This window comes from Neoarius graeffei, chromosome 2, assembly GCF_027579695.1.
Source record: "Neoarius graeffei isolate fNeoGra1 chromosome 2, fNeoGra1.pri, whole genome shotgun sequence".
NCBI lineage: Eukaryota > Metazoa > Chordata > Actinopteri > Siluriformes > Ariidae > Neoarius > Neoarius graeffei.
The window spans coordinates 109,600,348-109,627,770 of record NC_083570.1 but is presented as its reverse complement, the minus strand read 5'-3'; positions in this window follow the sequence as shown (position 1 = coordinate 109,627,770).

The following is a 27,423-nucleotide window of genomic DNA, read 5'->3' as shown; positions in this document are numbered from 1 at the left end:
CAATATACTTACGTTCATTTAACATAGGCCGACTTACGACCAGATCGGTTTACGACCGGTCAGTCGTAACCAAACGCAGTCGTAAGTCGACGACTACCTGTGTGTGTGTGTGTATATATATATATATATATATATATATATATATATATATATATATATATATATATATATATTATACAAGAATAAGGGAGATGTACAGAGCTGCAGTAATTACAGAGGAAAAAAAATTGATGAGCCACACCATGAAGCCATGGGAAAGAGTAGTGGAGGTGAGATTGAGAAGAGAGGTAGCAATCTGTGAACAGCAGTACGGGTTTATGCCAAAGAAGAGCATATCTGATGCAATTTTTGCTTTAAGAATGTTAATGGAGAAGTACAGAGAAGGCCAGAGAAAGCTACATTGTGTGTTTGTCGACCTGGAGAAGGCATACGATAGAGTGCCGAGAGATGAGTTATGGTATTGTATGAGAAAGAGTGGAGTGAATGAGAAGTATATTAGAGTGGTGCAAGACATGTATGAGAACAGTGAAACAGCAGTGAGGTGTGCAGTTGGAACAACTGAATGGTTCAAGGTGAAGGTGGGACTCCATCAAGGATCTGCTTTGAGTCCTTTTTTGTTTGCCATAGTGATGGATAGCTTGACGGACGAAGTGAGGCAAGAGTCACCATGGAACATGATGTTTGCGGATGATATTGTGATAGGTGGTGAAAGTAGAAAGGAGGTTGAGTTGGGTTTGGAGAGATGGAGGTATGCATTGGAACGAAGAGGAATGAAGGTGAGCAGTATCAAAACAGAATACATGTGCATCAATGAGAATGGGAATGAGAGTGTAGTGAAGATGCAAGGAGTAGACATAAAGAAAATTGGTGAATTCAAGTACCTGGGGTCAACTGTGCAGGAAAATGGGGGCTGCGATAGTGAGGTGAAAGAGCGTGCAGGCAGGGTGGAGCAGTTGGAGAAGGATTTTGGGAGTCATTTGTGATAGGAAAGTCCCAGCAAAAGTGAAAGGTAAGATGTATAAGACCGTAGTGAGCCAGCTGTGATGTACGGATTGGAGACCGTACCCTTAACGAAGAGGCAGGGGGCAAAGTTGGAGGTGGCAGAATTGAGGATGTTAAGGTTTGCAATGGGAGTGACAAGGTTGGACAGGATAAGGAACGAGCACATCAGAGGGACAGTACATGTGGAGAGCTTGGGAATTAAGCTAAACAAGATGAGACTGAGATGGTATGAGCACATCCTGAGAAGAGATGCAGAGCATGTGGGAAGGAGAATGTTGAGGATGGAGCTGCCAGGCAAACGAAAACAAGGAAGGCCAAAGAGGAGATACATGGATGTGGTGAGAGAGGACATGAAAGTAGCAAGTGTGGTAGAGAAGGATGCGGAAGACAGGGAGCAATGGAGACAAAAGATCCGCTGTGGCAACCCCTAATCGGGAGCAGCCAAAAGAAGAAGATGTATATTTTTCCTTATTTCTATTAACTTTGTGCTTTTTATTATTCTTATTTATTGTAACATAGGATATGTGTTTTATCTTATACAATAAAGACCTATAGAAGTAGTAGTAGTTAGTCTGGCTAACGCGACTTCAAAGCTCTGTGAGCATTTGGTCTGGCAAAGATATTAAGCCCAACCGTTTCCCAAAGCGCGTGGTTGACCCGCCTCCCTGAAATGCCTCAGTTTGCTACTGGTCAAAGCCAGAAAAGGCTGTGATGAAGCTTAAACCAATCACATCACTCTTTCCTCTGACGTATGTGATGCGACGGAAACTGCTTGAGTAACAGGAAGAAGATAAATACCTCCAGGGCTGCTCTTTGCTCCGTTTTCAATGAGAACTTCCCGTTGAATGCTTTCAATACAGCATCTACCGCTGTGTCAAAGGCTTGCCGCTGCTCCATGTTCGTAATGTTTCTAGTGAATGAAGCACTTCCGGCATAGACTCTGTAAACAATCTATGGCTTCCGGTCGCAGTTCTACTATGTCCAGAGGTGGAAAAACTGGATTGACAAAGTAAAAGTCCTGCTTAGGTTTTCCTTCTGCCTGTGCTCTCAACACCGGTGATTTCACCAAGTAGCTCATCAACCTGGCTTAGGGGATGTGGTAATTAGGATCAGCTGGTTCATTGAATTGGCTGGAGCAAAAATGTGGCATGGTTTTTACTTTCTGCACCCGGGTTTTTCCAGCTCTGACTACGTCACTGCCTTGAACACGCCTCTACCCAGGGCCGTTGGAGATGCTCAAAGTTGATTGGCTCCTGATTTTTCGGGAGCTTGGAAGAGCTGGAGATAGCTTGCCTTGCCAGACTAAGCTCGCAACAGGCCCTCGTGTTGCGTCACACTTAGGATGGGTGGGCCCAGGCTAAGTAGTAGTAGTCGTAAAAGTTCCATTTGAGAAAAATGTTGACACCACAAGCAGTGTTAGATCCAACTAAAGATGACTGAACCACATCAAGTTTATTATGTAAACAAGGATAAGTGAAAATATGAATAAATTATGAAGTTAAATTGAAAATCTTCCTAGTAATTTATAACAAGAATTTAAATCTTATTCCTTTTTGGAGTGTTCTTTTTTGTACAAAGATGTTGGAGATTTAGCACTAGCTATAATATCACTGCTTGGGTAGCAGTTGTAGCTTCTCATCACACTTCATTTTAATTTGCAGATATGCAGTTAATGTGTCTGCAGCCATATTTTTTTCTGTACTCAGTATGAATTTCCCTAACCAATGAAAAAGCCCTCTCGCTATCTGCATTGCTATGTGGGAGGCACAGCAAAGCAGTAAAAAGTTATTTCAGCATTGGAAACCTGGCAACACCCAGAGCAGTTTTTACATCGAAGACCTTTCCTAATATACATCTATTATTTTCCTGGTCAGGGCGGCACGGTGGTGTAGTGGTTAGCGCTGTCGCCTCACAGCAAGAAGGTCCTGGGTTCGAGCCCCGGGGCCAGCGAGGGCCTTTCTGTGTGGAGTTTGCATGTTCTCCCCGTGTCCGCGTGGGTTTCCTCCGGGTGCTCCGGTTTCCCCCACAGTCCAAAGACATGCAGGTTAGGTTAACTGGTGACTCTAAATTGACCGTAGGTGTGAATGTGAGTGTGAATGGTTGTCTGTGTCTATGTGTCAGCCCTGTGATGACCTGGCGACTTGTCCAGGGTGTACCCCGCCTTTCGCCCATAGTCAGCTGGGATAGGCTCCAGCTTGCCTGCGACCCTGTAGAAGGATAAAGCGGCTAGAGATAATGAGATGAGATGAGATTTTCCTGGTCAATAAAAGAAAATCAGAGCACGGCAAACATGTAGATGGTGTTAAATTGCTTCCATCCCCTACTACACATTTTAGACACAGGTTACCAATGGTCGTTACCACCATTACTCTTCATTCAATATTTTTCCAGTTTACTGACGACTGATAGTAGGAACGGGTGTTGGTCATCTGTGTCTACATATAATGTCTCAGCAATTAAAATGTTTAGGGAAGCGAAACCAGAAATCGCCGGGTTACTACAGTCGCCGTTGTATAAACGGTGACTCCCAGTATTGCCTCCCTAAATTATCATCATAATGGAAGAAGCTTTCCTACATGCAAACAGTAAAAACTTTTTTAAAAAATAAAATAATGCTTACATGTGCAGTCTTTGAATCGGGAAACTTTTTTTTTTCTTCGCCAGCTGCGAAAAATGGTCTGCCACAGTCGGGGGGATGTTGTGTTCCACGAGAAATTGGCAGAACATAACTTCTTCAGTTGTGACAGAAGTCTGGGGAGTCCGAGCTGATGTACTTAAATGACCGAGAAAACCACGTGCAACTATAAAACCACATAAATTGAAAATAGTTCCGTTTCATTGGGCATGCATGTTTGAAAAAATACATGGTGGATGCTAAGAAAATTCTCAGAGTAACGGAAAAAATCTCTGATACAAAACAGAATTTTCCCGTATGAAAATCAGTGTACGCCGTATTAGCCAAAAAATTGCATTTTCCCGGACAAAATATGGGGAAACCATATAACTTGACATGTATGCATATTAAACCCCTTTTCCACAAGTTGGCACACTTCCCTGAGGACTTACTGAAATGTCTGTGACATGCTTTGATCAAAATTCAACAAGTAGGCATATCAGATGCTCGCTGGCTGCACTGTGAAAATTGTCCATGCAGATGCTCATCTCGTCTCGTCTCGTCTTGTCTTCTTCCACTTTATCCGGGACCGGGTCGCAGAGGCAGCAGTCTAAGCAGGGAAGCCCAAACTTCCCTTTCCCCAGACACCTCGGCCAGCTCCTCAGGAAGAACACCGAGGCGTTCCCAGGCCAGCCGAGAGACATAGTCCCTCCAGCATGTCCTGGGTCTTCCCTGGGGCCTCCCCCCGGGGGGACATGCCTGGAACACCTCCCCAGGGAGGCGTCCAGGAGGCATCCGAAAAAGATGCCCGAGCCACCTCAGCTGATTCCTCTCGATGTGGAAGAGCAGCGGCTCTACTCCGAGCTCCTCCCGAGTGACTGTGCTTCTCACCCTATCTCTAAGGGAGCGCCCAGCCACCCTGCGAAGGAAACTCATTTCGGCCGCTTGTATCCGCGATCTTGTTCTTTCGGTCATTACCCAAAGCTCATGACCATAGGTGAGAGTCGGAACGTAGATCGACCGGTAAATTGAGAGCTTCGCCTTTTGGCTCAGCTCCTTCTTCACCACGATGGACCGGTAAAGCGACCGCATCACTGCGGAGGCTGCACCAATCCGCCTGTTGATCTCACGCTCCATCCTTCCCTCACTCGTGAACAAGATCCCGAGATACTTAAACTCCTCCACTTGAGGCAGGACTTCTCCACCAACCTGGAGAGGACAAGCCACCCTTTTCTGGTCGAGAACCATGGCCTCGGACTTGGAGGTGCTGATTCTTATCCCAGCTGCTTCACACTCGACTGCAAACCGCCCCAGTGCATGCTGAAGGTCCTGGTTTGAAGAAGCCAACAGGACAACATCATCCGCAAAAAGCAGAGATGAAATCCTGTTGTTCCCAAACAGGATTCCTTCCGGCCCCTGGCTGCGCCTAGAAATTCTGTCCATAAAAATTATGAACAGAACCGGTGACAAAGGGCAGCCCTGCCGGAGTCCAACATGCACTGGGAACAGGTCTGACTTACTGCCAGCAATGCAAACCAGAATCCTGCTCCATTCATACAGGGACTGGACAGCCCTTAGCAAAGAGCCCCAAACCCCATATTCCCGAAGCACCCCCACAGAATACCATGGGGGACACGGTCGAATGCCTTCTCCAGATCCACAAAGCACATGTGGACTGGTTGGGCAAACTCCCATGAACCCTCGAGCACCCTGTGAAGGGTATAGAGCTGGTTCAGTGTTCCGCGACCAGGACGAAAACCGCATTGTTCCTCCTGGATCCGAGGTTCGACTATTGGTTGAATTCTCCTCTCCAGTACCCTGGAGTAAACCTTCCCTGGGAGGCTGAGAAGTGTGATTCCCCTATAATTGGAGCACACTCTCCGGTCCCCTTTCTTAAAAAGAGGGACCACCACCCCAGTCTGCCACTCCAGAGGCACTGTCCCCAACCGCCACGCGATGTTGCAGAGGCGTGTCAACCAAGACAGCCCCACAACATCCAGAGACTTGAGATACTCAGGGCGGATCTCATCCACCCCCAGTGCCTTGCCACCAAGGAGCTTGCAAACCACCTCAGTGACTTCGGCTTGTGTAATGGACGAGTCCACCTCTGAGTCATCAGCCTCAGTCTCCTCAGTGGAAGACATGACGGTGGGATTGAGGAGATCCTCAAAGTATTCCTTCCACCGCCCGACAATGTCCCCAGTCGAAGTCAACAGCTCCCCACCCGCACTGTAAACAGTGTTGGCAGAGTACTGCTTCCCCCTCCTGAGGCGCCGGACGGTTTGCCAGAATTTCTTCGAGGCCGACCGATAGTCCTTCTCCATGGCCTCCCCGAACTCCTCCCAGTTCCGAGTTTTTGCCTCCGCAACTGCCCGAGCTGCAGCACGCCTGGCCTGCCAATACCCGTCAGCTGCCTCAGGAGTCTTGGAGGTCAACATGGCCTGATAGGACTCCTTCTTCAGCTTGACAGCATCCCTTACTTCTGGCGTCCACCACCGGGTTCGGGGATTGCCGCCACGACAGGCACCGGAGACCTTGCGGCCACAGCTCCGAACAGCTGCATCCACAATGGAGGTAGAGAACATGGTCCACTCAGACTCAATGTCCCCCGCCTCCCTCGGAAGCTGGGAAAAGCTCTCCCAGAGGTGGGAGTTAAAGACCTCCCCAACAGAGTGCTCGGCCAGACGTTCCCAGCAGACCCTCACCATACGTTTGGGCCTGCCAGGTCTGTCCAGCTTCCTCCTCCACCAGCGGATCCAAATCACCACCAGGTGGTGATCAGTTGACAGCTCAGCCCCTCTCTTCACCCGAGTGTCCAAGACATAGGGCCGGAGATCAGATGAAACGACTACAAAGTCTATCATTGACCTCTGACCTAAGGTGTCCTGGTGCCACGTGCACTTATGGACACCCCTATGCTCGAACATGGTGTTCGTTATGGACAAACCGTAACTAGCACAGAAGTCCAATAACAAAACACCACTCGGGTTCAGATCGGGGAGGCCGTTCCTCTCAACCACGGCCCTCCAGGTCTCACTGTCATCGCCCACGTGAGCATTGAAGTCCCCCAGTAGCACAATGGAGTCCCCAGTCTGAGCACCCCTCAGTACCTCTCCCAGGGACTCCAAGAAGGCCGGATACTCTATACTGCTATTTGGGCCATAGGCACAAACAACAGCAAGAGCCCTCTCCCCAATCCGAAGGCGCAGAGAGGCAACCCTCTCGTTCACTGGGGTAAACTCCAACACATGGCGGCTGAGCTGGGGAGCTATAAGCAAGCCCACACCAGCCCGCCGCCGCTCACCACGGGTGACTCCAGAGAAGTGGAGAGTCCAGCCCCTCTCGAGGAGCTGGGTTCCAGAGCCCAAGCTGTGTGTGGAGGTGAGCCCGACTATCTCTAGCTGGTACCTCTCAACCTCCCGCACAAGCTCAGGCTCTTTCCCCCCCAGCAAAGTGACATTCCATGTCCCAACAGCCAGCCACTGTGTCCGGGGATCAGGTCGTCGAGGCCCCTGCCTTCGACTGCCACCCAATCCACACTGCACCAGTCCCCTACTGCTGCCTCTGTGGGTGGTGAACCCACAGGAGGTCGGGCCCACGTCACCTCTTCGGGCTGAGCCCGGCCGGGCCCCATGGGCAAAGGCCCGGCCACCAAGCGCTCACATACGAGCCCCAACCCCGGGCCTGACTCCAGGGTGGGGCCCCGGCTGCGTCATACCGGGCGATGTCACGGTCCTCGGTTTTTTCTCCATAGGGGTTTTGGTGAACTGCTCTTGGTCTGGCCTGTCACCTAGGACCTGTCTGCCTTGGGAAACCCTGACAGGGGCATAATGCCCCTGACAACATAGCTCCTAGGATCATTCAAGCACACAAACCCCTCCACCACAATAAGGTGGCAATTCTAGGAGGGGCAGATGCTCATCTAAGTTTCCAAATCTGTCATTGCTTAACTATTGAATATGTTCTATCATTAAAAAGCTTATAATCTCTGCTTTCCAAAGAAATTCATCTCATTAAGATCTGTTCAGTACTTTGGGAGTAACGGCAGGTTGAAGTCGGTAGAACAGAGTAAAAACTGTGCTCGCGTGACGTTGGGAAACTGCCAGTGCTTTTCTTTTTGAGTCACAGGAAAGCGGTCAGGCTCTCTCTCTCTCTCTCTCTCTCTCTCTCTCTCTCTCTCTTCTGATCAGTTTCCCACTGGATTATTCGTGAATATCAATCAGATAACTTTTATAGGGATGTTCTCTCACCCTCACTGTTTCTGATGAAGTATTCAGCAAAATTTTCCGTCTGCTAGTTTTGATGTTATGATTCACAAGAGACTTTGAAGTGAGTTTTCATAGCTTTACCCACTTTTTTTTTCAAATCAAACTGATTCATGTAAATAAATAACTATGTGAGACTATAACTGGAGTTGTTTTCATGAAAAATATTGAGATCTTAGTGGTCAGAATGAGATTTTTAAAAAATGGAAGTCAGAAACTTGAGGGTCAATTTCAATTCAGTAAATATGAATTGTTTATTGGATGTGGCTCACATAGTTTTTTGAGGTTTGAAGTGAAAACTGTGAATATGAATCAAAATAATAATTTATATTATTTCATATAAACACGAGAAGGCCCTACTTTTGAGAAACACAAAGACATACAGAGCACAAAGAGGGGATTAGAAATAATCTTTTATTACTTTTTTTATTGAGTGTACCGATTTAATTTTAACCTAATTAGCAAAATTAATACTAATTAAATACTAGTTTGCATAATTGTTTTTAACTATTTTTTTAAAAATTTTGCATTCAGTATACAATCATATACTGTGGTGCTTGAAAGTTTGTGAACCCTTTAGAATTTTCTATATTTCTGCATAAATATGACCTAAAACATCACCAGATTTTCACACAAGTCCTAAAAGTAGATAAAGAGAACCCAGTTGAACAAATGAGACAAAAATATTATACTTGGTCATTTATTTATTGAGGAAAATGATCCAATATTACATATCTGTGAGTGGCAAAAGTATGTGAACCTCTAGGATTAGCAGTTAATTTGAAGGTGAAATTAGAGTCAGGTGTTTTCATATCAATGGGATGACAATCAGATGTGAGTGGGCACCGTGTTTTATTTAAAGAACAGGGATCTATCAAAGTCTGATCTTCACAACACATGTTTGTGGAAGTGTATCATGGCACGAACAAAGGAGATTACTGAGGACCTCATAAAAAGGGGTGTTGATGCTCATCAGGGGCGGCACGGTGGTGTAGTGGTTAGCGCTGTCGCCTCACAGCAAGAAGGTCCTGGGTTCGAGCCCCGGGGCCGGCGAGGGCCTTTCTGTGTGGAGTTTGCATGTTCTCCCCGTGTCCGCGTGGGTTTCCTCCGGGTGCTCCGGTTTCCCCCACAGTCCAAAGACATGCAGGTTAGGTTAACTGGTGACTCTAAATTGACCGTAGGTGTGAATGTGAGTGTGAATGGTTGTCTGTGTCTATGTGTCAGCCCTGTGATGACCTGGCGACTTGTCCAGGGTGTACCCCGCCTTTCGCCCGTAGTCAGCTGGCATAGGCTCCAGCTTGCCTGCGACCCTGTAGAAGGATCAAGCAGCTAGAGATAATGAGATGAGATGAGATGATGCTCATCAGGCTGGAAAAGGTTACAAAACCATATCTAAAGAGTTTGGATTCCACCCATCCACAGTCAGACAGATTGTGTACAAATGGAGGAAATTCAAGACCATTGTTACCCTCCCCAGGAGTGGTCAACCAACAAGGATCACTCCAAGAGCAAGGTGAAGTCACAAAGGACCCCAGGGTAACTTCTAAGCAACTGAAGGCCTCTCTCACATTGGCTGTTAATGTTAATGTTCATGAGTCCACCATCAGAATAACACTGAACAACAATGGTGTGCATGGCAGGGTTGCAAGGAGAAAGCCACTGCTCTCCAAAAAGAACATTGCTGCTCATCTGCAGTTTGCTAAAGATCACATGGACAAGCAAGAAGGCCATTGGAAAACTGTTTTGTGGACAGATGAGACCAAAATAGAACTTTTTTGGTTTAAATGAGAAGTGTTATGTTTGGAGAAAGGAAAACTGCATTCCAGCATAAGAACCTTATCCCATCTGTGAAACATGGTGGTGGTAGTATCATGGTTTGGGCCTGTTTTGCTGCATTTGGGTCAGGACGGCTTGCCATCATTGATGGAGCAATGAATTCTGAATTATACCAGCGAATTCTAAAGGAAAATGTCAGGACATCTGTCCATGAACTGAATCTAAAGAGAAGGTGGGTCATGCAGCAAGACAACGACCCTAAGCACACAAGTTGTTCTACCAAAGAATGGTTAAAAAATAATAAAGTTAATGTTTTGGAATGGCCAAGTAAATGTCCTGACCTTAATCCAATCAAAATGTTGTGGAAGGACCTGAAGCGAGCAGTTCACGTGAGGAAACCCACCAACATCCCAGAGTTGAAGCTGTTCTGTATGGAGGAATGGGCTAAAATTCCTCCAAGCCGGTGTGCAGGACTGATCAACAGTTACTGGAAACGTTTAGTTGCAGTTATTGCTGCACAAGGGGGTCACACCAGATACTGAAAGCAAAGGGTCACAAACTTTAGCCACTCACAGATATGTAATATTAGATCATTTTCCTCAATAAATAAATGAACAAGTATAATATTTTTTGTCTCATTTGTTTAACTGTGTTGTCTTTATCTACTTTTAGGACTTGTGTGAAAATCTGATGATGTTTTAGGTCATATTTATGCAGAAATATAGAACATTCTAAAGAGTTCACAAACTTTCAAGCACCACTGTATGTGCCTGCCAATTTCCATGTAAATATCTTGAAAAAAAAAGTTATTAAGAAAAAAAAAGTTTGATCTCATTGGTTAATGAGGCCCGTTTTGGACCATGTGATGCTCATACAGAATATTAAGGCAGTTTTCTAAAAATTAAGCCTTTTTTTTCAGTCTTTGACTTGTAATATGTCAAGAATGGACATTTTTTTTACAGAATTAAAAAGTATGTTGTTCTGTATTCATTTCTGAATTCAGTGAGAGCAGTTTCAAGCAATTTGCATTGAATTTGGATTTTCACCTGATATGCTCACTATGAGTCGAGACACTCAGATGAGGAGGTGGTATTATTGCAATGATCTCCACTAATGATCTCCACTCCACTGTTTTGATAGGTAGGCAGGACAAAAGAAACTGCCTGTGTGTCTTATTTTGGATGTTTGTAGGTTGGTAGGCACCTCATATACCTAAATGTATGTGCACAAGCACTGGAAAAGTGAGTTTTTCATAATGATGTCCCCATTAAATAAATATCTTCCAGAAAATGTCACCATGTCAACAATCACATGTTTGTGTCGTATTGTGCATACATGTCCCCGTGCAAGTCATTAGTGTGCTGTAGAAATGATAACATATTCAAATGAGCACAGTAATATGCATGCAGTAACCCTGGGATTTGCAGCTGTATGACTGTCAAAGCTGCTGTTAGAGAAAATTAATCAATGTCTTCTGACCAGTCAGAGCCCAGAATTAAACAGCACTGTAATGCTATTTAACAGTTATTCCATGAAACCGAATCGTACATGAGCTGATAGTCGACAAGGTGCGTAGCATTGAGTTGGCTATAAGCCATGTACTATGAGTACATGTCTGACATGTTTTGTATTTTTTGCATCTTCTTCTTCTTTAGGGTTTTTTGGCGGTTGGCAAAACAACTTAAATGTGCATTACCACCACCGACTGGACTGGAGTGTGGAACAGGAGATATTGGGGGGGGGGGCTATATTCTTTTAGCTATTTATGTTTCTTTTAAATACTTGATAACAGTTTTTGGGGTTTTTGTTTTTGAGTAAAGCTTTTATTTCATCCTCGGTTGGCTCAGCAACATGCTCTGCAATTTTGTTTTTCTCTACTCACGGTATACGAGCTGATAACCTAGTAATAGAGTAGCCAATCAGAGCGTGCAATTGCTCATATCCAGTGAATGTGGATAGAATAAAAAGCAGTATACTCCAGGCTAGGTCAGGCAGTCAGTCAGAACAGAAATATCAGCAGAAAGACATTTAGCCTAGACGTGATTGTCTGGTCTAATGTTTCTGAGCAGTGTGTTTGAGAAAAAATGATGTGGTTTGCCCAACATGGCAATAATGGGAAAGAAATGTCAGGACATATGAATGTAGAAGCAAGAGGAAGCTTTACACACACACACACACACACACACACACACACACACACACACACACACACACACAGAAATAGAACATTGAGCTTTCCAGCTTGAATAATTAGATCACCCATGTTTTGATACAGCTTTGGAAAAGCTAATGGAGTGGAAAATAAAGCAACCAATATCCCACTGCTAATATGAGAAAGAAAGGCGATTCATTCCAATTTGCTTGCAAAACCAGGATAATCGCTGGAAGCAGTTCGATAAGGACATGGATCCATCAGACACAATACAGAGACAGCTTCGTCTGAGCACCAGGCCTTTCAGCACCAGCTTTCAAATCATCACAGACCAAGCCTGGCTGCTGTACAAAACCAATATCTGCCTGCAGGTTAATTGCTGCACATTTGTGGTGATGTGCTGAAAGGCATTTGTTAAGGTAAAATGCACAACTTGAAGGAAAATCTCATACACACCTTGGCATTCTAATAATTTTCACACACACACACACACACACACACACACATATCTCTGCTCAGGAAAACACCTGATGATCTGAGTCAGGCTAATTAGCGAGGGAAAACACAAAGGTGTGTGCTGTGTTTGGCGACTGGAAATCATCAGCTGGAGCTTGTAATGAGCTTTGGGGACATTTCTGAGAAACGTCTCTTGTTTCAGTCACTGCAGGCTGTGAAGTGGAGGAAGAGACATATTCTGACAGATGGAAAGAAACAAAAGAAAAGCTGAGGAAACTTCTCGCAAGGCCTACCATGGGTTTATATCCAGTGTATGTGTTCTTTAAATGGTGGATTCCAGCTTGGCTTTGCACTATTGCAGATTAATTGAACACTCTTTCATGCACTTTGGTCTTCTGTGGTTCTGAATGCAATGTTTCATCTGATCAATATGATATAAAGGCTTAAAAGCAGAAACTGGGAACTGAAACTCGGAACAAAGGATGCAGTGAAACTAGAAATATGGCTTGGAATCAAAAGCTAGAAGAAACAGAATTCAGGGACAGATTCAGCCCAACAATCTGACAGATGCACATTTGCGGAAATATTTTCACTAATTGTGCCAGATCGCTGTGGATTTTTGTTTTTAAGATATGCTAATATACATTATTAAGTCAACACACCATGTATGATGATGCTTCATTTATTCATATCATATAGTTTGAGCAATGTTTTTGTATTGCACACATAAATCACACATCACAAAAATATAGCAAGTTCATATGAATTGCAAAAGTTTTATTTTAGAAAAAAAAAGAAACATCCATCCATTATCTGTAGCCTCTTATCCTGTTCTACAGGGTTGCAGGCAAGCTGGAGCCTATCCCAGCTGACTATGGGCAAGAGGTGGGGTACACCCTGGACAAGTCACCAGGTTATCGCAGGGCTAACACAGAGACAACCAACCATTCACATTCAATTTAGACCCACCAATTAGCCTAACCTGCATGTCTTTGTACTGTGGGGGAAACTGGAGCACCCGGAGAAAACCCACACAGACACGGGGAGAAGATGCAAACTCCACACAGAAAGGCCCTCACCGGCCGCTGGGCTTGAACCTAGGACCTTCTTGCTGTGAGGCAACAGTGCTAACCACTACACCACTGTGCCACCACAAAGTAAACAAATAGCTGCAATGTCTGTTCAGCAGCTGTGTAACTGATAGCTAAAAAAAAAAAAAGACAGCATGCTTCCATATGAGATCTTGTTTAATTTATTGAATTATTACAAATCTTCTACAATAGAGAGTCTCTGCTAAACGATCTACTAACTCAACTCATTATGTGGATGTTGATGTCCCTTCGGCGGCACAGTGGTGTAGTGGTTAGCGCTGTCGCCTCACAGCAAGAAGGTCTGGGTTTGAGCCCTGTGGCCGACGAGGGCCTTTCTGTGTGGAGTTTGCATGTTCTCCCCGTGTCCGCGTGGGTTTCCTCCGGGTGCTCCGGTTTCCCCCACAGTCCAAAGACATGCAGGTTAGGTTAACTGGTGACTCTAAATTGACTGTAGGTGTGAATGTGAGTGTGAATGGTTGTCTGTGTCTATGTGTCAGCCCTGTGATGACCTGGCGACTTGTCCAGGGTGTACCCTGCCTTTCGCCTGTAGTCTAGCTGGGATAGGCTCCAGCTTGCCTGCGACCCTGTAGAACAGGATAAAGCAGCTAGAGATAATGAGATGAGATGATGTCCCTCCATTTTTTTTTCTCTGTCTCCAAAGTGTAGAAATAATAATCTGGAATCCTTTACTGCCTTAACTGCATCTTTTCATCAGCTCATCAATCCAGCTCACGTCTCAGATACCCTTGGTTACTAAACTTAACTTAACTTTCAGCGTGAATGTCATCCTTTCACATGTTGGCATTCACATGCTGGAAATGCAACTTCAGTCTCTTTTACATGGAACGTTGAACAAATCTTGGCTCATTGGTATCATCAGTTATGATTTATAATCTTATATCCTGGAGAATGGCATTGGACCCCTGGGTCTTTCAATGACAAAATGACATCAATGTAAGGTTTTATTTTTGGCATCCATGTCAGATAATTTGTAGTTTACAAAAGTCTTAAAGTGAATTCATCCGACTCTTGTAGACACAGCAAGGCTCGTTTGAGCTGACAGGAATGATACACTCTCAGAAAATAAAAGGGTACAATGGCTTTGTCACTGGATCAGTACCCTCTAAGGTACTTATTTGTACCCTTTATATACTGCTTGGGAACATATCTGGATCTTTTTGGCCCTACAAAGTTACACATAGTTACCTTGAGGTCCCATAATGAGCCCTAGTGGGTGCATTAGTGTAGATTGTACCTTGGGGGACAGAAATAGATTCCTACTGTACCCCTATTTCTGCCATTGTATGGCAACGTCAATAATGAATCGTTACAACCATGCTGAGCAGAAAAGCATCTTGGAATGCACACAATATGCTGAACCTTGAGGCTGATGGGCTACAATGGCACAAGACCACATCAGATTGAGCCAAGAACAAGAATCTGAGGTTACAATGGGGACAAATTCACTGAAACGGAACAGCAGACAATTGCAAAAATGTCACCTGATCTGATTTCAGCTGCAGACTTTGGCATCAAGAGCATGATAATTCATTATAGGCATTTAGCAGACACTCTCATCCAGAGTGACATACAACACACCCAGAGCAGCCTGGAGAGCAGTTAAGGGTTAGGTGCCTTGCCCAAGGGCACTTCAGCCATTCCTGTTGGTCCAGGGAATTGAACCAGTGACCTTCTAATCCCAAAGCTGCATCTCTAACCTTTAGGCCATGGCTTCCCCTAGGTTGGGTTTGTGTGACATTACAGACCCAACCAGCCCTGCCTTGTTGATGCTGGTTTTGGTGGTTTAAACTGGACATTTAATGAAAAACTTACTTGCACATATATTTGCTTATGCACATATATTTGGGTATCCAGTGCTCCTACTGACTCACAAACTCTGAAATAAGACACCCAGTCAGTTTCTTTTGTTCAGCCTATTTCAGAAAACATTGCTTCAACAAGCCATTCAGATTTGTATGTCACAAGTCAGATAATTAAATTTATACCACCTCCTCATCTGAGTATCAATAGAGATCTTGCAGTCACGTGACCGGAAAGTACACAGCCACCATTTTGTCGGTAAAAAACACCGCTGAATACTGCTGTACTCATGTACCAAATGGATACATTTCAACCGACGGACTACACGGCTCATTTTTCTAATGAACAGATAACTAGATATATGTCTAAAATAAACGACCTACAGATTAGTGACCCTTATGGCTTACCGGACGTAGTTTTCACGACTGTGTCAGTGGATATTGAGCTGCCAGAGGTGGAATACCCAGATGTGTATAATTACCTCATTAACTTTCCCTCGCTGTTCAGTGGTGAAGCACTGCGTGCTTATAAATCTCTGGACAGTTATCTTTACAGAAATTCAGGATTTGTCAGCCGCCCTCAGATGTGTCATCTTGTAAACAAGAAAATAACAATCCTCACTGGACGGGTAAGTCACTTAAGTATTACTAGTACTGATACTAGATATATCAGTAGTATCTAGTATAGCACTGACCAGCTGATTATAGAATAGAATAAGGTAATTCCAGCTGTAATTCCAAATCGTCCGTCTTGTTTACCATGGATCTGGCTTTGGAGAGGTAGAGCCTTGGCAGTGGAGATTTGAGTGGCTGTTTTCTGAGCTTAGTCAACAGGCCGGCTCTGCAGCCTCTCTTTTGCTTCCTCTCCCGACGCCGCCTCCTTCGCCTGCCAGACCCGATAACAATCCACGGAGACCCCGCTGGTCTCGCTATCTCATCCGGAATGTTGTGCATGCGATGGAAATCGCTACAAACCGTCATTTTCTGCTGGAAACCAATGTCCAGTAAGTCCATACGGTTGTAGTGGATATTGAAGTCCGGTACAGATGAACAACACGCAAAAATACACACAAAAAACATAAAAAACGTGCACAGGTAGGGAGAGCTTGTAGCCGCAGCCGTTGTAGTAGAATTGTATATACCAGAAGAAAAGGTAGAAGCAGAAGTAGAAGGCGGAAATATGGCGTTTGACCGACAAGATGGCGTCTGTTACAATCTGGATCGGCTGTGACGTCACATGCAAGATCTCTATACTCATGGCCCTTGTGAATGAATATTCATGAGGAAAGTGCTGCCTGATTGGCTGGGTGGAAGGGGGATGTGGTGAGCAGTGGCTCCTTATCATTTAAAGGAACAGGCTGTTCCTCAAATCAGCCTTTTTGAACAGGGCTGTTTAGACAGGGTGAGAAGGAACCTATGGAGTGTTATCCTTGTGGTATTTTGACCAAAACATCTCACAGACATTTCATTAAGGCCTCATATAACTAAGATAGCAAAAGGGGTATGTCACCTTTAATGGTGTGAGGAATGAATGTTTTCATTGTACACATTTTATGGCCACAGTGTATCATCGTATAATGGCTCCTTCCAGGATGATAATGCACAAAGTCACGTCTAACTGGTTCCATGAACATGACGGTGTTCTTCAATGGCTTAATCTGACAGTGTTCCTTTAGGAAGTGGTGGAACGGTGTTAGGGTTTTGCTGGGATTCGAACCTGGTTCGTTGGTGTGATAATCCAGCAAACCCCCACTAGGCCACCAGGGGGATGACTCAAATGCAGAGGCGTGAGGCGGAAGTAGAAAAAGAATCAAAAGGTTTATTTAAACTATATACACTATATACAGGGCAAAACAAAAGACAAAAAAAAACCAAAGAGTATAATCCAAAAGAAAAGCAAAGAGCAAAAATTCAAACGCTAAGAAGATCAAAAAACACAGTACAAAGGAAACTGGAGATAAACATAACAGCACAAAGACTCCGTGACAAGAGGACTGAACTCAGGGGTATAAATAGACAAACTAATTAAGGACACAGGTGAAGATAATTAGGCAATTAACACAAACACAAAACACAGGAACAGTGGCGGCCTCTAGAGGCCAAAATAAACACGACATGAAAAGGAAATAACAGCGGCCTCTAGAGGCCAAAACAGTCCTAGTCCTAACAGGACCCCCCCCTCTAGGAGCGTCTCCTGACGTTCCCAGGGCGATCCGGATGGGCCGAATGGAAGTCCCGACATAGTTCTTTATCAAGGACATCCCGAGCAGGAACCCAGCAGCGCTCCTCAGGACCATAGCCCTCCCAGTCCACCAGATATTGCAACCCGCCGCGGACCCGGCGGGAGTCAAGCAGGCGATTCACAGTGAACACAGTCTGCCCCTGGAAGATGCGGGGGGGTGGGGGGTTCCTAGGGGCAGGGGCATACGTAGACGTCAGTACGGGCCGTAACAGGGAAACATGGAAAGTGGGGTTGATCCTCAGAGTCCGGGGCAACTGGAGCCGGTAGGAGACAGGGTTCACCCTGCACACCACCTTGAAGGGGCCAATGTAGCGAGGAGCAAGCTTGCGGTTCTCCACCCGCAGTGGAAGGTCCTTAGTGGACAGCCAAACACGCTGCCCAGGGCGGAAAGCGTGTGCAGGTCTTCTATGGCGGTTGGCCTGAGTCTGGTTAGTTCTGGAGGTCTGTATGAGGGTCTTCCTGACCTTGCTCCAGGTCTTGCGACACCGTCTCACATATTGGTTGACCGAGGGCACCCCCGCGTCCTCCTCCTGGTCCGGGAACAGAGGTGGCTGGAACCCGAATTGGCACTGGAATGGCGACAGCTTGGTGGCCGATGACTGCAGGGTGTTGTGGGCGTACTCCGCCCATGGCAGCCAGGTGCTCCACGATGTCGGGTTATCCATAGCCAGGCCTCGCAGGGTGGTTTCCAGGTCCTGGTTGAGCCTCTCTGTCTGACCATTGGACTGTGGGTGAAACCCAGAGGAGAGGCTGGCAGTGGCTCCGATGACCTTGCAGAACCTGTGCCACACTCGGGAGGAGAACTGGGGCCCTCGGTCTGAGACGATGTCCTGTGGAAGACCAAAGACTCGGAAGACATGATTAAACAAAAGTTTCGCAGTTTCAAGAGCAGAGGGGAGTTTGCACAGTGGTATGAAGCGGCAGGCCTTGGAGAATCTGTCAACTAAGACCAAAATGACCGTGTTACCTTGTGACTCAGGGAGACCCGTGATAAAGTCGACTGCCACGTGGGACCAGGGACGCCGGGGAATGGTCAGAGGATGCAGGAGACCCTGGGGACGCTGTCGTGGGTTCTTGGTTCTGGTGCAAACCTCACAGGACAGGACAAATGACCTTACTTCCTTCTCCATGTTAGGCCACCAGAAGCGTCTTTTCAGGAAGTCCAGGGTCCTCCGAGCTCCCGGGTGGGCGGTGAGAGGGGAAGAGTGACCCCACTGGAGAACCTTGGCCAGGGCTTGATGTGGGACGTACAAGAGGCCTGGTGGCCCCGTCCCAGGACCGGGGTCCTGGCGTTGGGCTCGTCGGACAGCCTCCTCAATACCCCAGCGGACAGGGGCCACAATCCGGGACACAGGGATAATAGGCCCGACTTCATTCTCCCTGTTAGTGGCAGAGAACAGTCTGGACAGTGCGTCAGGTTTGGTGTTCTTGGAGCCGGGGCGGTATGAGAGGGTGAAGTCAAACCGACTGAAAAACAGGGCCCACCTAGCCTGTCGAGGGTTCAGTCTCTTGGCTTGCTGGAGGTACTCCAGGTTCTTGTGGTCAGTCCAAACCAGGAATGGATGTTGTGCTCCCTCCAGCCAGTGCCTCCACTCCTCAAGGGCCAGTTTGACCGCTAGCAGTTCTCGATCCCCCACATCGTACCGGGACTCAGCAGGACTCAGGCGGTGGGAGAAGTAAGCGCAGGGGTGCAGCTTTCCTTCCGAACGTTGAGAGAGCACCGCGCCGACACCACTGTCCGAGGCGTCCACCTCCACGATGAATGGTTGGGAGGTGTCCGGGAGAACCAGAATGGGTGCCGTGCAGAAGCGGTCCTTGAGGTCTTTGAACGCCTTTTCTGCCTGAGGAAACCAGCCATAAGATCCACCTGTCCCTTTGGTGAGGTCTGACATGGGTGCTGCCACAGAACTGAAGTTCCTGATGAACTTGCGGTAGAAGTTAGCGAATCCTAAGAACCGCTGAACCTCCTTAACGGACTTGGGAGTAGGCCAATCCCGGACGGCCAGGGTCTTGGCAGGGTCCATTTGGAGTTGGCCTGTCCGTACAATAAATCCCAGAAAGGAGACCTCGGGAACATGAAATTCGCATTTCTGGGCCTTGGCGAACAGATTGTTCTGTAGCAGCCTCTGGAGAACCTGGCGGACATGGTGGCGGTGCTCCTGCACGGTCTTGGAAAAGATAAGGATGTCGTCGAGGTAGACAAAAACGTATAGGTTAATCATGTCCCTTAAGACGTCGTTGATTAGGGCCTGAAAAACAGCTGGTGCGTTGGTGAGTCCGAAGGGCATCACCTGGTATTCGTAGTGCCCAGACGGGGTGTTAAAGGCAGTCTTCCACTCGTCTCCCTGTCGGATACGGATGAGGTGGTATGCGTTCCGTAGGTCCAACTTGGTGAAGACGGTGGCGCCTTGGAGCAGGTCGAAAGCTGTGGACATCAGCGGAAGGGGATATCGGTTGCGCACAGTGATCTTATTCAGGCCCCTGTAATCAATACATGGTCGGAGCCCCCCATCCTTCTTGCCGACAAAGAAGAAGCCGGCTCCAGCAGGTGAAGTGGAGGGTCGAATAAACCCAGAGACCAGGGCATCTTTGAGGTATTCCTCCATGGCCTTGCGTTCTGGCTGAGAGAGTGAAAACAGTCTGCCACGAGGAGGGGTAGTCCCCGGGAGCAAGTCGATGGCACAGTCGTAGGCCCGGTGCGGAGGAAGAACGGCGGCCCTGCTCTTGCTGAATACCTCCTTGAGATCCCAGTACTCTGTGGGAACTTGAGATAACTCGGTGAGATCAGGGGGCTCGGCAGGAGACACAGGAGAGCTAGAGAGCAGACAAGAGGCATGGCATGCAGGGCCCCATTCCACAACCTGGCTTGTTACCCAGTCTATGCGAGGGTTGTGGCGAGTAAGCCAAGGAAGGCCTAGAATAACTGGGAACTCAGGTGAAGGAATCAGGTGCAGGGATATTTCTTCCTTGTGACCTTGAGACTGGAGGAAAACTGGAGAAGTAACTTGGGTGACTCTTCCATCACCTAACGCTTGGCCATCGAGGGCAGACACAGACAGTGGGACTTCAAGAGGTGCAGTCGGAATATTGATGCTTTGGGCGAAGTGAATATCCATAAAGTTCCCAGCCGCCCCTGAGTCTATCAAAGCTTGACAAGAGTGGACAGACTCACCCCAGGAGATGGAGACCGGGATGTAGATTCCTTGGCCAGGGAGTCCGGGAGAGAGGGTAGGCCCCGTCACAACCCTCCCTCGGCTGGACGGGGCGGTCCTTTTCCCAAGAGTTCGGGACATGATGCTCGGAAGTGACCAGGCTTGCCACAGTAGATGCAGCACTTGTCCCTCCTTCTGCGCTCCCTCTCAGATGCGGAGAGGCGAGTACGACCCACTTGCATGGGTTCTGGACAGTCACTGAAGGAGGTAGACGGTCTCCAGGTAGAGGTAGGGAGGCTGGGGGGGCTCAAGGCTTGGTGGCGTTCTCTCATCCTGTTGTCCAGATGAATAGCATGTGAGATGAGGGTTTCGAGGTCACTTGGGCATCCAATAGAGGCCAGACCGTCCTTGATGGGGTCAGACAGACCATGGTGGAAGGCTGACACCAGGGCAGTCTCGTTCCATCCACTTACTGCTGCGAGTGTTCGGAACGAGATGGCGTAATCTGCGATGCTTCCTCCTTGCCGGATGGACATGAGCTTTCGGGCTGCATCGGTACTGATGTCTGCCTGATCGAAGACCCGAAGCATCTCTTCAGAAAACAGCTGGAAATCAAAGCACTCAGGTCCCTGTCTTTGCCAGATAGCAGTAGCCCAGGCTCGCGCCTTACCAGCTAATAAGGTGATCACAAAGGCAATCTTGCGGCGATCCGTAGTGTAGGTGGTAGGCTGAAGCTCAAAGGTGAGTTGACACTGGGTAAGGAACTCTCGGCACTCACTGTGCTTGCCGTCATACCTCTGTGGTGCAGGAAGGCTGGGTTCGCGAGGTGAAGAAGGCAGCATTGCAGGAGGCACTGGAGCAGGAGTGGGAGCTGGATCAGGAGCAGGAACTGGATCAGGAGCAGGAGATGCAGGCAGAGATGTCAGCTGTGCCAGGGTTTTCCCAATTTGCTGAAGCAGTTCCTCGTGGCGAGCGAGGGCCTCACGTTGGCTGGTGAGCGTACGTCCATGAGTGTCCATGGTCGCTCCGAAGCATGTCAAAGCTGCCATAATTCCCTGAAGGTTGGCCGGGTAGACAGTTGAAGCAGCCTCTGCTGAGTCGGTCATGATGGAGTCTTTCTGTTAGGGTTTTGCTGGGATTCGAACCTGGTTCGTTGGTGTGATAATCCAGCAAACCCCCACTAGGCCACCAGGGGGATGACTCAAATGCAGAGGCGTGAGGCGGAAGTAGAAAAAGAATCAAAAGGTTTATTTAAACTATATACACTATATACAGGGCAAAACAAAAGACAAAAAAAAACCAAAGAGTATAATCCAAAAGAAAAGCAAAGAGCAAAAATTCAAACGCTAAGAAGATCAAAAAACACAGTACAAAGGAAACTGGAGATAAACATAACAGCACAAAGACTCCGTGACAAGAGGACTGAACTCAGGGGTATAAATAGACAAACTAATTAAGGACACAGGTGAAGATAATTAGGCAATTAACACAAACACAAAACACAGGAACAGTGGCGGCCTCTAGAGGCCAAAATAAACACGACATGAAAAGGAAATAACAGCGGCCTCTAGAGGCCAAAACAGTCCTAGTCCTAACAAACGGGAGATTTAGGTCATGAATGTTTAACTGAGAAATCTGCAGCAGTTATGTGATGCAGTCACGTCAACACGGAGCAGAATCTCAGAGGACATTTTCCAACATGAAAAACTAATGCTGTTCTGAGAGTGAAGTGGATCCCACCCAGTATTAGTAACCAGTGAGTTGTAACCTGTCAGTCACAGCATTATCATTCCATAATCTATCTCAGCTGTACACTCAACTACATTTCATATCAACTCAGGTTCCACTATACACTCACCTTATTTTCCTTCCTGGCAGGTTGCACCAATTTCTATATTGAGCTTAAAATATAAACCATACTCTGTTTGCCAAACATCCTTCCAGTTTCCCCTCGAGGCCATTTAGCAAGTCTCTCTAGACCTCTATAGATTCGTGAAATGTCTTCCTTTAAAGTAATTGCCTTGTTTTCACCCTTTTGAATGATCACATTGTGTTTTTCTCCCAGTGTGAAATTATGGCCTGAAGAACTGTCTGCTTGAAGAAGTGTCATGATTCTGTATCAACAAGCAAAGTTATGTCTGAAGCTGAGAAGTATCATAATGTCAAGAAAAAATGTATTGCCTTTTCTGATGAAGAGAACAAATGCAGATTTGATTTTAATATTTATGAACAATCAGTAAACCTTATAGTAATCTGTATTATGTATTCTGTATTATATCTGTATGTATTGTAGGCAGTGCCTTATTATCAAGTGCCATCTCGTGTGCTGCATTTTTTTTTTTTCAATTTGAAGCTAATTTTTAGGAGGGTACAATTGCTGGGTTGCATCTGACATCACATACACCTCATTAGATATGCAAAATATGAAGTGGTGGTCAGCTGAGCTCACTGTTCACAAAGTGTTGAGCTCACTGTTCACAAAGTGTTATGTTCACTGGAGTACCTAGCTAGTTGTTAAAATGCCCTACACTTGAATTATTTTGGGCTGCTCGAATCATTACGCCACACCGTCGCATACGTCATTTCCACAGGAGGCCCGTCTGGCATTTTAATAAAAATTAATATTTCTCGAACAGTATTTGGTCTCTGAAGATGAATGTTTGACTGTTGAAATCTACAAATACTTTTATTTGACATATGTTTAAGAGTAAATCCGCTGGAGGATCCCTTTAATCTTTTTTTTTTTTTTATGTTGCAGAACCAAGAAACAAGTTAATGTTGTTGAGCACAAAATAATGACAGCTTCTTGTTCCACTGTACTGTTTGTGTATTGTGTCCAGAACATAATTCAAAGTGCAAGAGCAAATCAATAAATGCACAAAAGGTACAGTTTAGTATTATTCATTTTTAATTTAGTATCTGTTAGCATATGTTTTCCATCTGGAAACATGAACATATGAACCTTAAGGTCATTTGTTTCTTTGTACTTTGAATGAAACATTGCCATAAAGCTTTAAACCGAAGTGAAAAGTAAAGAGAAATGCCAACACGACAAAACCACATCAACAAGGTAATGTACAGTTAAGCACCTTGAGGAAAAGTGCATTAATTATTTTTGAAAAAAAAAAGGTACATTCTTAGGACAGAGAAAGGAAAGAATGGCATTTCCTCACACTGTCCTCCGCAGTGGAAATGCTGTTGTTATTCTACAACTTGTATATTTTGCGGGAACAATATTGTGTGTGCACAACATTAAATATTAACAAGATCAGTTCCATGGGGCGAGACCTCAGGCGGTCTATTAGCAAAACACAACTCGGCGAATGACAGAGGCAATTAACCAGGTTAGGATCACACTCACTAAAATATTTAATGCCGAGTAGGTTTGGAGTGGAAGCATGGTTGCAATTCAACATGGACGTATTATTATGCATGAAATTCAGATCTTTTTTTTTTTTTTGGAAAGTAGGTCAGTAGTTTGAATCAGGAGTTACAGAAGGTATTGGAAATGCTTTAGGTGCTTATTTACAGGGAAAACTTTGTTTTGCATAGAATCATAGAAATACTGAGATTATATACACTATGTACATAATATATATACCATCCAGTCCACATTCACTGGATATGAGCAATCACACTCTCTGATTGGCTACTCTACTACTAGGATATCAGCTTATATGCCATGAGTAGAGAAATACAAAATGGTAGCATGTGTTACTGAACCAACAGAGGACGAAATAAAAACTCTACTCGAAAACAAGACCCCCAAAATACAAAAAAGCAGCACAATATGGAATGAAAGTATTTGATGGTAAGAACATATCTTTTTTAAAATTTTCAAGAATTATTATTATCACATTTTTCACAAATTTTGACCGCCATTTCGCCGGTTTGTTTACATTCTAAGCAGAAATGATTTTGTCAGACGTTTTGTGTGAAGGTTTTATTCATCGAATTTGCAAAAAATTAAAACAAAAATGCTCTGCTTCTCAAAGTCCAATGAATGTAGACAGAATAAAAGAGTTATTCCACTCAATCGAGTAGTACATGGCTTATAGCCAACTCGGTGCTACGCGCATCATTGTCTATTAGCTCATGTACCACTCAATTTCGTGGACCAACTGTTCTGTTTATATATATATATATATATATATATATATATATATATATATATATATATATATATATATATATATATAAACAAACACAAACTCTCCAGCCACTTCATTAGGTACACCTTGCTCATACCAGTTTGGATCCCTTTTTGCCTTCAGAACTCCCTTAAATCTTTGTGCCATGAATTCATCAAGGTGCTGGACACATTCCTCAGAGATTTTGTTCCATGTTTACATAATAGGACATAATAGCATCATGCAGTTCCTGCAGATTCGTTGGCTGCACATCCATGATGTGAATCTCCTGTTCCACCACATCCCAAAGGTGCTCTATTGGCTTGAGATCTGGTGCCTGTGGAGGCCATTTGAGTCCAGTGAACTCACTGTCATGCTCAAGAAACCAGTTTGAGATGATTTGAGCTTTGTGGGAAGTAGCCATTAGATTATGGGTACAATGTGGTCATAAAGGGATGGACATGGTCAGCAACAATGCTCAGGTAGGCTGTGGTGTTTAAATGATGCTCAGTAGATACTAAAGGGCCCACTGTGTGCCAAGAAAATATCCCCAAACCATTACACCACCACCAGCCTGAACCATTGATACAAGGCAGGATGGATCCATGCTTTCATGTTCTTCACCTACCATCCAAATGTTGCAGCAGAAATTGAGACTCATCAGACCAGGCAGCATTTTTACAATCTTCTATTGTCCAATTTTGGTGAGCCCATGTGAATTGTAGCCTCAGTTTCCTGTTCTTAGCTGACAGGAGTGGCACCCGGTGTGGTCTTCTGCTGCTGTAGCCCATCTGCTTCAAGGTTCGATGAGTTGTGCATTCAGATAGTCTTCTGCATACCTTGGTTGTAGCAAGTGGTTATTTGAGTTACTGTTGCCTTTCTTTCATCTTGAACCAGTCTGGCCATTCTCCTATGACCTCTGGCATCAATAAGGCATTTTTGTCTAGAGAACTGCTGTTCGATGGATATTTTCTCTTTTCTGGACCATTCTCTGTAAACTTTACAGATAGTTGTGTGTGGAAAAATCCCAGGAGATCAGCAGTTTCAGAAATACTCAGACCAGCCCATCTGGCACCAACACCCATTCACTTAAACGGGTCACTTAAATCACATTTGTTCCCCATTCTGATGCTTCAGCGAGTCATCTTAACCATGTCTGCATACGTAAATACATTGAGTTTCTGCCATGTGATTAGCTGGTTTGAATTGCTGATTTGAGTTACTGCCAAGTGATTTGCTGATCTGAGTGGCTTCCATCACTTCTGCATTACTATTAGTGGTGTGAATGCAAACAGAAGAAAGCCCTTGAAGGTGTGTAGTTCTCTGGGGAACTCCCAGTGAGTAGTTCCTCGCAAGGAGTCCCTCAAACTGTTTGGTCCAAAAGCACCTAAGAACCTTGTCGATGAAGGGAACACATCAGGGTTCCAAACAGGGTTCAAATGGACTCAACAAATATGTCAAACAAAAACAGCCATCTCTCCAAAAGACAAACACACAAATTCATATACCATAAATGTATAACAGTAACATTATTATCTTGAACACTTATTATCCTATCATTGCCTTGGATTACGCCCTCCTGAAGGTGATCTCTGGGAAGGAAGAAACATACAGCTTTACCATCAGTCCCAGAAGAAGCAGGAGAGTTGGTCCAGTTAAAGTGACGGACCTCGACTTCACAGACGACATCGCCCTTGTTTCAGACAACGTACACTAAGCACAAGGCCTGCTACACAGTTTAGAACTCAAGTGCAATAAGGTGGGCCTCAGGCTGAATGCGGCAAAGACCAAAGTATTGACCTACAATGTAGCTGGTGACCCTACAATATCTTCACTTGAAGGGTTGACCCTCGAGACTGTTGATGATTTTAAGTACCTTGGGTCATATGTGAGCTCATCTGAAAAGGATATCAGAGTTAGAAAGGCCCAAGCCTGGCGAGCTCTTCATAACCTGATGTGGATCTGAAAATCATCCATGGCAGATGAGCTGAAATGTCACCTCTGCATCTTTACAGTTGAATCAATCTTACTGTATGGGTATGAAGTGTGGACCCTAACCAAAGAACAGGAAGCCAGCCTGGATAAATGCTATACCAGAATGCTGTGAATGGTCTTGAATGTGACATGGAGAGACTTTACCAGAAACGTGGACCTATACGGAAACCTACCCATGCCCTCGGCAAAACTAAGATCCCATAGGCTGAAACTGGCGGCCATTGCATATGACATGAGGATCTCCTAGCAAATCCATTGGTACTCTGGGAACCGAAGCATGGCTGGGCCTCATGAGGGGTGGGTGGGTCAATTTCTAACATACGTCGACCAGCTTAAGCAGAACACCGGTCTCGAGTCCACTCTAGAACTGAGAGCATGCATGCTGGACAGCAGCATATGGCAAGAGCTCACAGTTGGCCGGGGAAACCCAAAATGATGATGATGATGATGATGATGATCTTGAACACTGGGTGCAAAGTGGGAACACACCCACATGGGACACCAGTCCACATCTAGGAATGATTTAGTGTATCCAGTCCATCTACTGTCAGACTTTTTTGGAGGATTATGGGAAAAGAAAAAAAAAGAAAAAAAAATACATCTTCCATTGAGGGCCAAAGATTATCTCACATTTTTACAAATCAAACAATCTCACTTTTTTTTTTTGAAAAATGAAGCAAATTATGTGAACAGTTCTATCCCTTCCTTGCCAGTGATGGACACAAGAT